Consider the following 13,671-nt stretch of genomic DNA (forward strand, 5'->3'; position numbering starts at 1 on the left):
TAACAAAATTAACAAATTGCTGTAATTTGTCATTACTTATATAGTACATAAAACAACAGTCAAGCCGTTAATTTACAGATAATGTTTGTAATTTTTACGAACTTTTGAATATAATTTAAAATAACAGAAAAAATACTGTATAAATAATACTGTAATTTCCCTGTATAAAAAACAAAAATGTCGGTAATTTGCCTTTAATAATAAAGTATCTAAAATGAAAGTCAAATGGTTAATTTAGAGAGATTGGTTGTCATTTTACTAAGTTTTGAATACAATGTGAAATGACAAAAAATTACTGTAAAAATTTAGAGTTTTTTTCTGTAAAATTAAGGTTTTTTTTTTTTACAGTGTAATTAAACACCTGATCAAACTAATTGAGTCCTTCAGGCTTGTTTGAAACCTACAGGTAAGTGTGTTGAAGCAGGGTTGGAACTAAACTGTGCAGGGCTTCGGCCCTCCAAAGTTTGACACCGATGTTATAGATATTCGTAAAGCTGATACTTGTATCTAAAAAACCTTTCTTTTTAATTTTTATGGGATATTTAATACGTAACTCATTTTTACCATTGAATGTGCTTCCCACATTTAAATAAATACTATACTCATTTATAATAAAATCTACAAGGCTTTAAAGTACTTGAATGAATCTATTGTGGAATTTACATAGTGGCTATAGTAACACAACTACTACACTGTGAAAAGTGGTTTGTTTACATAAAATAGTAAGGAAACAGTTGCCTTAAAAACATTAAGTAAAAGAGCTTGAGCTTTGTGCATAATTATATATATATATATATATATATATATATATATATATATATATATATATATATATATATATATATATATTTTTTTTTTTTTTTTTTTTTTTTTTTTTTTTCAAGTCAACCTAATAGTCACACTGACAAAAAAAGCTATTCAATAAAAGAAAATGTATTGTGGTCAGTGTTGCCAGATTGGGCGGTTTTTAATTTGATTGTGCGGGTAAAAAAATGACTTTGGCGAGTGGAAAGCGACCTTGCGGGTGTGGGGCGACAGCACTACCTACTGCGCCACCCAAAATGTGACTTTAAATTTCACAATTGATGCTTTTCTTTTCGCACAATTCTGCTTCATGAGATAAACTCATAATAGCAAAATATAAACTCAATTATGTGGGCTGAAAAATGTAAACAGTGAATTTAGGAAACCAAAGCCAAAATTGCAAGGATGCCAGAATACACAATTTACATAATTGCTCCTAAAAAAGCTTCTACAGCCTACATCAGTCACTTTATCTGTACTAAAAACAGACTTGCTGTTGCTGCTCGATTTTGCAAACTGGTGCTTGGTGTACTCATAATACTTTAATATTGCAATCATAAACACACTGGCTTGTAGTGCAAACAGTAGCTTTACTGCAAATTGTTACCCTTCTAGTTATTTACTGCACATTTACATAAACTCACCGTCCACTTTATTAGGTACACCTGTCCAGCTGCTAGTTAACGCAAAGTTTTCAGCCAATGCGTTTCGGCATGTAGACATGGTCGAGACGATCTTCTGCAGTTCAAACCGAGCATCAGAATGGGGAAGAAAGGGGATTTAAGTGACTTTGAATGTGGCTTGGTTGCCAGACGGGCTAGTCTGAGTATTTCAGAAACTGCACATCTACTGGGATTTTCACGCACAACCATCTTTAGGGTTTACAGAGAAGTGTCTGAGAAAGATAGTAGTTTCGGTAGTTATTTGAAGATGAAAATATGTGCTACGCCTGTTTTTACATACTTATTTAATAGTGTAGTTCATTCTGATAGATATCCCTGCTGAAAAATCCAGCTTAAACCAGCCTAGGATGTTTGGCTGGTTTTTGCTGGTCAACCAGCCATGGTTTTAGAGGGGTTTTGGCCATTTCCAGGCTGGTTTCCGGCCATTTCCAGCCTAATTATTTTAATTTCCTAGCTAAAACAAACTTGACCAGCCTGGTTTTAGCTGGATTTAGCTGGTTTTGGCTGGGCTCCCAGCCTGGCTAGGCTGGTCAAGCTGGTTTTAGCTGGTCATCTCCCAGCCTGACCAGCTAAAACCAGGCTGGAAATGGCCGAAAACCAGCCTGGAAATGGCCAAATCCCCCCCTTTGACACCAGACTGGTTGACCAGCTAAAACCACCCAACCATCCAAGACTGGTTTAAGCTGGATTTTTTAGCAGGGATTTGAAGTTGACAAGATGTGCTACCCCTGTTTTTACATATTTAATGTAGTAGATGATCATTCTGATTGACATTTGAAGCTGACAAAATGTGCTACCCCTGTTTTGGTAGAAGAAACATGACAGATTAAGCTACCGGTAGCCAGAGCTACCATAGAGGCAACCTAGGCGGCTGCCTAGGGCGGCAGTATAGAGAGGACAGCATCAGCGACACCTCCCTTACCTACCGCGTCCTCAGTTATGTCCGCGACACCTCCCTCACCACCCGCGTCCTCAGTTATATTCGCATATAGGCGACAGAATAGAGAGGGCGACGTCAGCGACACCTCCCTCAGCACCCGCGCATCCTCAGTCATATCCACGCATAAGGCGGCAGAACAGAGGTCCGCGACACCTCACTTTATTTTCATAACCGGTCACTTTTCGTTTTCACATTGGGGTTAAGGGCGGCGCGATCGTCCTCTGCCTAGAGCGGCAGTTCAGCTTGCTCCGGCCCTGCCGGTTGCACATTTTGAGGAGGAAACACAAATCGTCAGAACACCAGTGAGTGTAAGATAGCTTGTGTGTTGTAAAATAAGGCGTCTGACAAGTGTGTGCAGCATGTGTGTAAACCAGTCCAGACTCACGGGAAATACGTGCCTCAGCCTACATTTGTGTGAAACGTAAAATATATATCTCCAGGTGAGTTTCTTTGCACCTTTCAGATGAGAAATCCACTAGAGGGCGCTGTCTACATTTTTGCGAATCTGAGATCCGTGACTTGGGGTATGTGGAAAAACTCAGCAAACTGCTGTGCATCTCCTGGTGTCCCGGTTTGATTACAGGGGACGACCCGCACAAACTCTCTGCTGTGTGTTTGCAGTGAAACCCGCTTGGTCAGCTCTCGAGGGAGGAAGCTGAGTTCATTGCGAGTGTTTCTTGTTGAGAAAGCTCCCGCTTGGCTCTGTTCCTCAGGGATGAGAGGCTGGTTAAGGATGGCTCCGATCAGCGGGGTCATATAGTAGAGGAGCTGAAGACAAGTATTTCCCTTTCTCAGGCTTTACCTGCTGACTCGGACATACTGAAGCTCACTCTACAGCCGATTCACATCTAAATGAGAATCTATCACTGGTCATAAACAGTTGAAGTCAGAATTATTAGCCCCCCTGTTTAATTTTTTCCCCAATTTCTGTTTAACGAAGAGATTTTTTCAACACATTTCTAATCATAATAGTTTTAATAACTCATCTCTAATAACTGATTTATTTTATCTTTGCCATGATGACAGTAAATAATATTTGACTAAATATTTTCAAAGCACTTCTATACAGCTTAAAGTGATATTTAAAGGCTTAAATAGGTTAATTAGGCAAGTTATTGTGTAACGATGGTTTGTTCTGTAGACTATTGAAAAAAAAAATTGACCTTAAAATGGCGTTTAAAAAATTAATAACTGCTTTTATTCTAGCTGAAATAAAACAAATTAGACTTGCACAAGAAGAAAAAATATTATCAGACATACTGTGAAAATTTCTTTGCCCTGTTAAACATAATCTGGGAAACATTTAAAAAATAAAAAAATAAAGGTGGGCCAATATTTCTGACTTCAACTATATATGTACAGCTCTGAGGGTTATATTGTGTTAGTGTGGAGGCATGTGCAGGGTTTGGCAAAGATACGTCTAGTCCACAAACACCACATCTCACAATCCAATTGGGATGTACCTCTGGGATCCAACCTCTGGGATGTGGTGGAGCGGGAGATTGGCATCATGAATGTGCAGCCGACAAATCTGCAGCAACTGCGTGATGCTATCATGTCAATATGAAGCAAAATCTCTGAGGATTATTTCGAGCACCTTGTTGAATCCGTGCCATGAAGGATAAAGCCAGTTTTAAAGGCAAAAGGGGGTCTAGCTCGGTACTAGTAAGGTGTACCTAATAAAGTGGCCGGTGAGTGTACAGTATATCCACTGAGAAATTGATAAAAAATATTGATTTTCAAAATGAGGTGTACTCATTCATGCTGATCACTGTACATCAAAATCTGTTTTAAAATAAAATAGCAAATACTGTAATTTGAAAGTAAACCACTGCGTTTTTGTAGTTTATATACTGAAATACTTGTAGAGGGAAGCGTTGCGTTTCTTAGTAACCTTGTTCATTTATTAGTTAGTTCCCCTGTTTGACCTCTCCCTTCATCTCTACACTGATTAACAATGTTTTACAGCATCAGCTTTTGCCTGCCCTGAACATGCAATAAATCTGAAACATGCAGCCACTTAATAGAGTAAACATTCACATATTCTTGTGATCTCACCGATGAAGGTTAGGTTTGAAGTAACCAGAAGTTTGATGATTAACAGTTTGTCAATGACTTTTTGACTCTCTCCATCTCCTAAATCCTCCTGTAAGAGGCTAAATGATCATATGCATTTGTTTATATGACAAAACATGTCTTTTTGACTCAAGAAGGCCCATACTGACTACAAAGGCAGATATTGATAAGATCAGGGCCTGTTGTGTTGACTTTGGGGGTTTTATGGTGTACATGTTGTTTGGTCAGTTTGAATGTCTTGAATTGCTTTAGTCACATGGTCAAGAAAGATACAAAATAGGTGGTAAACTCGAGCTCTGTCTCTTTTCCTGCTCTGCTCCTCTCCCCTCCTCTGGAGTCTATCCTCTCTGACTCTACTGCAATCAGGCTAACTTCTGGGTCTGTCTCTCTCCCTCCCTCCTGTGTCTCTCCTTCTACATCTGGTAACTTTAATTTTACATTTAAGCTGGGTACAATTAACATCATATGTTTTATCATTTCATGTTTTGTCATTTTATACAGCTATTTTGTATTTAATTCGGTTGTAACCATAGAGAATTATTGTCATTAAATCATCTTATTTTACCGTCTTTCGGATGAGACGTTAAACCGAGGTCCTGACTCTCTGTGGTCATTAAAAATCCCATGGCACTTCTCGTGAAAGAGCAGGGGTGTAACCCCGGTGTCCTGGCCAAAGTCCCTATATCGGCCCTTAAGATCATGGCTTCCCAATCATCCCCTTCCACCGAATTGGCTCTAACACTGTCTCTCCACTCCACCAATAGCTGGTGTGTGGTGAGCGCACTGGCGCCGTTGTCCTGTGGCTGCCGTCGCATCATCCAAGTGGATGCTGCACACTGGTGGTGGTGTGGAGAGACCCCCCTCATGATTGTGAAGCGCTTTGGGTGTATGGCCATACACAATAAATGCGCTATATAAATACACATTACATTACATTATTTTCAAGTATTTGTGAATTACTTCTGATTTAACGTCAACACTTAATTGTTCCGAATTGCTTTACAATACAATCACATAATATCAACGCTCTCCCACATTTATAGCTATTAATACTGCCCTTATTTGCGTTTTTGGTATGAGATTGCAGAAGAATGGTTTGACTAGAAATGTACAGTTTTTTTTACCATCATGCTGATCACTTTTTAGTCGCTCAGCAGAACTACAGTTCGAACCGCTGTGGTTAAACCCATTTTTACACTACATTCAGTTTCAATTAACATGATATAACTGAGTCAAATTTCCATATTTTTTTTTTGTTTACTCTACTAAAGTTGTCTACAGAACAAACCGTTATACAACGACCTGCATAATTACCTTAACTTTAAGCTAATTAACCAAGTTAAGCCTTTAAATGTCACTTTAAGCTGAATACTAGTGTCTTGAAAAATGTCCAGTCAAATATTGTGTACTGTCATCATGGTCAACGATAAAATAAATCAGTTTTAAGTAATGAGTTAGTAAATCTATTATGTTAGAAATGTGTTGAAATAATCCTCTCTCAGTTGCACGGAAATCGGAGAAAAAATAAACAAACAGAGGGGCGAATAAATCTGACTTCAACTGTATATACACATATATGACGAATGATTCCAAGTTATACGTTAAATATGTGCTCGTATATTCCTATAGACTAGATTTAGTATATATATTTTGCATAGCCACAAACAGACATCTCTGCTATAATCATCTATTCTGGGATGAAGAAGTGTTTTTCCTCGATGCTCTGACTGTGCACCATCTAGCTTCTTCAGCACTTCTATAAATGCCCCTGTAGAGAGGATCCAGGATGCCAGAAAGCAATTGGAGGCATTCCTAAAATACATGCGGTGCCACAAGCAGACTCTAGAGGCAACCTTTTCTCGATTGCCTGAACCCAGAAACCCCAGAATTTAAAGCGTGGCCGAATACATGTTCCAAAGTAAATAAATAAAACAAAATGTAATGTAGTTTTGATGCCTGAGGGCTTAACACTTTGAGCAATACTCCAGGGTTGTGCCTAAATCTCTGTGGTGCCTGGGAGAAAATAATAATAATAAAAACCTTTGCACTGCAAAAAAATAAATAAATAAATAAAAAATGCTTGTCTTACTTCGAGCTTTTGCCCTATTTCAAGTCCAAATATCTAAAAATTCTCAAATCAAGAAGCATTTTCTAGACTTCTAGACAAGTAAAAATACTCTTGCTTTTGACTTCTATAGTAGGGAAAACAAATGCACTACCTGACAAAAGTCTTATCGTGGATGCCAGTTGTAAGAGCAATAATAATAACTTGATTTCTAGTTGATCATTTCAAAAAGTGGCAGAAGGTCGATCTGTTGATCTGCATCCCAATCATCACAAATACTGCAGTAGACCTACTGGAACCACCATGGACTTAAGGTTCTCATAGAAATCAGTCAAGTTCGGTGAAGGAAAAATCATGGTTTGGGGTTACATTCAGTATGGAAAGATCTGTAACATCAACAGCCTGAGGTATCAAGACATTTGTGCTGGCCATTACATACAAACCACAGGAGAGAGCAAACTCTTCATCAGGATAGCGCTCCTTCTCATACCTCAGCCTCCACATCAAAGCTCCTGACAGCAAAGCAGGTGCTTCAGGATTGGCCACCCCAGTCACCAGACATGAACATTATTGAGCATGTCTGGGGTAAGATGAAGGAGGAGGCATTGAGGAGACCGCGAGATACGTCCCGGGAGGTACGTATTCGAGCAGTATTTGTGTTCGCGGATCCGCGAGAGGCCGCTGTGCGCGCTTTTTCGCGTCTCGGGCGCCTCTCGGGAGCGCGTGCTGTTCGCGCCCACGCTGTTCTCGTGCGAAAAGCCACCGGATCGACTGACCCGGCCGCCCTCCTCTTCCTCCTCCTCCTCCTTCCCTAAACCCAAGCGACGGTTTGCAAAAGCCGTCCAGAAAAAAAAAACCCAAAAGCCCTCGTCTTCGATTTCGACCGCGTTTTTGGATCCTGCCGCGTTCTCGCCCTTATTTTTCGGATTCTGTTTTTCATCTTACCTGATTTAGGAACCGCTGTTCCCCGGACTCGATCCCGGTCGTCGTCCCCGCGGCCGGCTCATCCTTCTTCGGGGCCTTCGCTCCGCCGACGCAACGCTGTGAGCTAAGCGGACAAACTGGTTGCATTGGGAAAGCCCTCCACTCGGAGGCGAGCCGTCAGCCGGCGAGCGCGAAGAGGAGGAGCGGAGTGGCGCCCCGCAGCGTTCGCTCGAAAAAAACTAAACGCGGCCGTGCGTACCTCCGGCCACGTAAATCGCGGTCTCCAGAAACGTCCGCGGGGCTACGCTTCCAGAATGACCTTGGGTTGTTTAATACAAATCAGTTCATCGTAGATGCAGGATTTTAGGGGAGACAAAGTGTTTCCTTTTTCAAGTAAACTCGCGTGTAATGGTCGCTAATAAAATTAAAGATAGTGAGAGTGCGAACAAAACCCGACTACCTCCTCATCTTGCTGCCAGAAGTCCCCTAGTTGCAGATTCAAAAATAAGACTAATGTCCTACGCTAATGAGGGAGAATGGGCACTAGTGGGCGGGGCTTTCCATTTCTGATGACACGTACAAAGTGAGAATGTCAATCAAAGTGTTTCTCTGGAGAGTTTTTATCAAGTGTGATCTTAGAAAACAAATGAATGAATTTGTACCATTATAAGATGGTTATATTCACACACTGATGCCACACAATTGTACTTGTGATTTTTGCATAATAGTTCTGCTTTAAAGCTCTTACACATTTTATTTGGTCTGAATTATGAAAGACTTCAACATTTTTCCTAAAACTTGTAAGATAATTCTGGTCTGAAGGTATTTAGGTATTCTTCAAACTTGCAAACAGGAACTAAACTCCTGCACTCAGTGAACGGAGCCTAAATCAGGGGTGGTCAAGTTTGATCCTGTATCCCCTCCATCCTGCTGAGTTTTGCTCTGGGCATAATAAACACTCACCTGCCTGTAGCCTGCTAGTAACCTTTAGAGCACCATTAGCTTATTCTGGTGTGTTTTTTTTAAAGGGATGAGTGCAGCTCTGCAGGACTGTGGCCCTCCGGGATCCAACTTGACCACCGCTGCCCTACATCTGAACAGGAGCAGTGCTCATCACGGGAGGTCTGAAGTTCACCAACAACAGAAAAGAAAAAGCGCTAGGATATTACTGTGCAGCGCTTCTGGCTAAATATTCTGCAGACAGATGAAAGCCAAACCACTGAAGAGGTGCTCCGAAAAACACTCTGTGCAGCACAGCAATATGAAATGCTCATAACCGCTGTAGCAAACGCTGGGAAAGTAAATTCCGCAGATGAAAGTAGCTGAAGCAGAAGATGCACGACACTGAAGTAAACAATATCTGTATGTATTCAGTCTTGTATATTGCTATTGAGTCAACAAAATGGTCATAAAGGGATGGATATTGGTATAAACAGGTAAGCTGTGGCATTAAATAAAGCAGTTACTACGGAGCCAGTGTTGCTAGGGTCAGTTTTTACACATTTTATAGACAAGTAAATCTAATTGTTTTGTTTTCAGAAATAATATCTCGAAATTAAGTGTTTTTTTTTTCCTTGAAGGAGACCAATCATGTCCTTTTTTACAAGAACTTCTCTGACCACATCTCTAGAACTGCTCGACTGTGCAGATTCGCACTCTACAACATCAGAAAGATCTGACCCTTCCTATCTGAACATGCAGCTCAACTCCTTGTTCAAGCTCTTGTTCTCTATTGCAACTCTCTACTAGCCGGGCTCCCAGCTAACTCTATCAAACCTCTTCAGCTGCTTCAGAACGCAGCAGCACGAGTGGTCTTTCATGAACCTAAAAGAGCACATGTCACTTCGCTACTCATCCGTTTGCAATGGCTGCCAGTTGCTGCTCGCATCAAATTCAAAGCTCTGATGTTTGCTTACAAAGCGATATCTGGCTGCACCCCTTCTTATCTGCTCTCACTCCTGCAGATTTATGTGCCCTCCAGAAACTTGTGTTCTGTGAATGAACGTCGCCTCGTGGTTCCATCCCAAAGAGGGAAGAAAACTCTTTAAATATTTGGTCCCACTTCATATTAAGTGGCCTTAACTAATATATACTTACACAAGAATTAATAGTTTGTTACAATGTACTTATTGTGTAAATACATGTATTTACTGTGTACTTATGATTGATTAAATACATGTATGTAATTACATCTGTAGTTAACTTTTGGAATTACATTTGTAAATACACTGTTGACCATCCCTTACACCTTAACCCACCCTTAAACCTACCCATGCCACCAGACCTGTCCATAACCTGACCTCTATCCCAATTTAAAAGCACCAAAAGTGTTCTCAAATACATTATAAACACAGTAAGTACATTGTATTTATTTTTTAATGCAAGTACATAGTAGTTAAGGACACTTAAAATAAAGTGGGACCAAATATTTTTAAATACAATTTGTAATACAATTTTGTCCTTTAATACAAACAGTCAGATATATAAACTGTACCTTTAAACAACTCGAGCATTTATAGCAAATAAACAAATATAAATAGCTGGCTCGCTTTCTGAGCCCTGTCTACCAAGTTCTTACACACCTTTGATTAGTCACGGGCTCAACAGAAAGGGCTGCGATTGGCTCTTACATGCTGGCGCTCTTCACAGATGAGTGACAGCAGCGTCGATCACAGCTGATCCATGATAGGCACTGTGGAGAAAACTCTGCTGACACACGCTTGTGTCTGTATCCAGACGTATCACTGTAACAGCCGAGAGGAAAGGAAAAGTCATGCCAGCAGGTCAAATGGGTCACAGTGAGAGAGATGTCACATTACGGGATCAAAACAGGAACAAAAACAGGGATAGAATCCAAGTGCAGATTAAACGATGATAGTGCAGTGAAAGTGACCAATAATTACAAAAATCCAAAGTACAAAGTAACAAAAAAAAAACAAACAAATGAGAACTCAAACAGTATTAAACTCGAACTAGACTTTGACAACTAAGACAAGATACAGAGCAAGATCAGGAACAACATACCAAAGACGACAACGACCAACAGAGGATGAATGACTGAATATATAGTCCAGGTAATCAACGGAGAACGGAGACAGCTGTGGTTGGAAATCAGTGTTAATGACAGACCGGGTGTGTGCGCGAAAGAATGTATGGAAATGTAGTTCTTGAGCCACTGTAGTTCGCTGGAAGTAGCTGGCGAACTACAGTGGCATCTTGTGGACGAACACAGTCATGACAAGAGAGATAGAGTTTAAAATAGGGGCTTCTGCTGTAAGTGTCAGAGAAAGTCGACTCTTTTATAGATGGATCAATAGTTTTAAACATGGTGCACTTTCAGATTTAAGCGTTAGCTGGATATTTCACTTCACTTAGAGCTGTGTTACACACTACATGGAAGGTCATTCTCAAAAACCCATAATAGGGGCTCTTTAAAACAAGTTAGATCATCTGACAGACAGCAGGGTCAGTAAAATATGATTTGAAACCAAAAACAAAGTTGAACTTCAGCAGATCATCTTGATCACGTCAACAGTACATGCCTAAATGCATGGAGCTGCAGTCTGTGTGATAATGATTCAGTCTGGAGGACAGAATCCACAAAAAGTCCTGCTATCTGAACAACACAGCATAAAATGAGTGATAAGATACAGACCATACAGTCATTTAACCCCGTTTGGTTCTCACAGCTACCACACATATTGGCTGAGTTCACAAAAACTCCAGTAAATCGATTTGTGGAGCGGATCTATAATAAACATCTGCAGAAGTGTTTCTACCAACAGATGGCTGCATCGCTACACCGCAGACAGCACCATCTATCTGTGGCAACGTCAGCAGGTGTGTTTCTCTGATAGCGCTCTGCTGGAAATGTGTTTCTGTATCATTTTCTGTCTGGCCTGGGCTGACGTGGGCTGAGCTGTTTTTGCAATCAGACCTGGAATCAAAAGCACAGTAATACAGATTACCAATGATCATGTGACCTGATGGTGTTTTACACTCTAAATTAATTCTGGATTGTTGTAACCTAACATTTGGTCAAATATGGACAAACCCAACCACTTTTAAAAAGTGTTATGAATTTACATGAAAAAGTTAACCCAATGTTGGGTTTGGTGAAGAGGCAGGATTTTTTTTAAATGTTCGGTCCAGACAAATATTAATTATAAAGGATTAATATGTGTATCTACTACACGATCTTAAATAAATATGAACACAGTGCACCTTAATATAAAATAGTTTTATCCACTTTTATACACGTCAAATCAAATCAAACTTACACTGTACAAAATGTTGGGTTCCAGACAGTTCCTTCATGCCGTCCTTACACAAATTTATGAAGTTAAATTAATTGTCTTTGTAAATTTAAGTGCATCGAATATGAACCAATTAAGCTGCCTTAAAAAAAAAGCTCAAGAATTGTGTTGAGCTAAAAGTAGAAGCAAAAATAATATACACTCACCGGCCACTTTATTAGGTACACCTTGACCATGTCTACACGCCTAAATGCATTGAGTTGCTGCCATGCGATTGGCTGATTACAATTTGCATTAACAAGCAGCAGGTGTACCCAATAAAGACATGTACATACATACAAACATACAAACACACTCACCGGCAACTATTACCTATACTATTTACATTTTGTGATATGTAAACAACCACAAAGTCAAGATTTTCTATAATATATATTTTTTATATTCTCAATGCCTCCTCCTTCATCTTACCCCAGACATGCTCAATAATGTTCATGTCTGGTGACTGGGCTGGCCAATCCTGAAGCACCTATATATATATGTATATATGGGTGATGCAGTGACACAGCAGGTAGTGCTGTTGCCTCACAGCAAAAAGGTCGCTGTGTCACTGGTTCGAACCTCGGCTCAGTTGGCGTTTCTGTGTGGAGTTTGCATGTTCTCCCTGCATTCGCGTGGGTTTCCTCCGGGTGCTCCGCTTTCCCCCACAGTCCAGAGACATGCAGTACAGGTGAATTGGGTAGGCTAAACTGTCCATGGTGTAAGAGTGTGTGTGGATGTTTCCCAGAGATGGGCTGTGGCTGGAAGGGCATCCTCTGCGTAAAAACGTGCTGTATAAGTTGGTGGTTCATTCCGCTGTGGCAACCCCGGATTAATAAAGGAACTAAGCTGACAAGAAAACGAATGAATGAATATATATTATATACATTTTAAACCGACGATGAATATGAATAATTCATGATTTAGTCAAATATGCTGTTTCTCAATCATGTTCACCAGCACTGACTCACCACACGCTGCATTCAAAGGACAAAAATCCCAAACTAAACAGCCGAATTAAGACAGCTGATAGCTGGATAAACTCACCATGAAGTATTTGAGACCTCCACGACCACAAACGTCGATTTCTCCAAATGATTCAGGCCTAATCTGGTTTTCTCTTCCTCCATCGTTTCATTGGATGTTATGGGGTGATTTCAGAGGCCTTTTGGGTCCAAACGGGTCCAAGGCGGGATCTTGGGCCAACAGATTTGTTCCAAATGGAAAAGCTTGGTAGCAGATGAGTGTGAGAGCAGTGATAGATGGTTGTGGGGGAGAAACGAGCGCTTTCAGACCCTGCCAGCAGCTCCTGGCACAGAGGGCCCTGGGCAAATGGGCAGAACTGAGGTATGCAAATGCATCAACACACATGACCTCCCTTACTCTTATTAGTGTGCTAAAATAAAGAAATAACTCCCATGATGCAGCAGTTTCAGTGACTTGACTGTCTTTGACAGACATCTGGCCTCATGCGGCTTCATGCAAACACAGTTTCTCAGCCGAGTTCAGTGTGAATGTCAACATGACAGGATCAAATGGAGACTAATAGCTGCCGTCTGCGGAGAAACTGATGCGATTATGTGTCCACACAGCAGCGCTTCTGTCCTCTGAGAATAACTGATCAGATCTGATCTCCCATCAGGAAACACTTTCAGGCTGTCACGGCTACGCTTCAGGCAAAAGGTCAAAGGTTTGTAACTTTTGTTCATATATGCAATCGAAAGCTAAATTATTAGCCCTCCTGTGACATCGATGAAATATTTCCTAAATAATGCTTAACAGAGCAAGGAAAATGTTACAGTATTTCTTATATATTAATTAATTCATTCTTTTTTGGCTTAGTCCCTTTATTAATCAGGGATTGCCACAGTGGAATGAACCACC

General features: G+C 40.5%; 1 long non-coding RNA gene across 1 annotated transcript; it reads right to left on the reverse strand.

Annotated features, from left to right (window-relative positions):
• Positions 1-10,340: 10,340 nt before the first annotated feature.
• On the reverse strand, positions 10,341-12,978 carry LOC141377667 (uncharacterized). Its single transcript, XR_012390159.1, has 3 exons — positions 12,835-12,978; positions 12,370-12,636; positions 10,341-11,429 (listed from the first exon to the last, which is right to left on the reverse strand). It is a non-coding gene; the product is annotated as an uncharacterized lncRNA (long non-coding RNA).
• Between the last annotated feature and the right edge of the window lie 693 nt (positions 12,979-13,671).

The sequence above is a fragment of the Danio rerio genome, chromosome 14 (assembly GCF_049306965.1).
Source record: "Danio rerio strain Tuebingen ecotype United States chromosome 14, GRCz12tu, whole genome shotgun sequence".
NCBI lineage: Eukaryota > Metazoa > Chordata > Actinopteri > Cypriniformes > Danionidae > Danio > Danio rerio.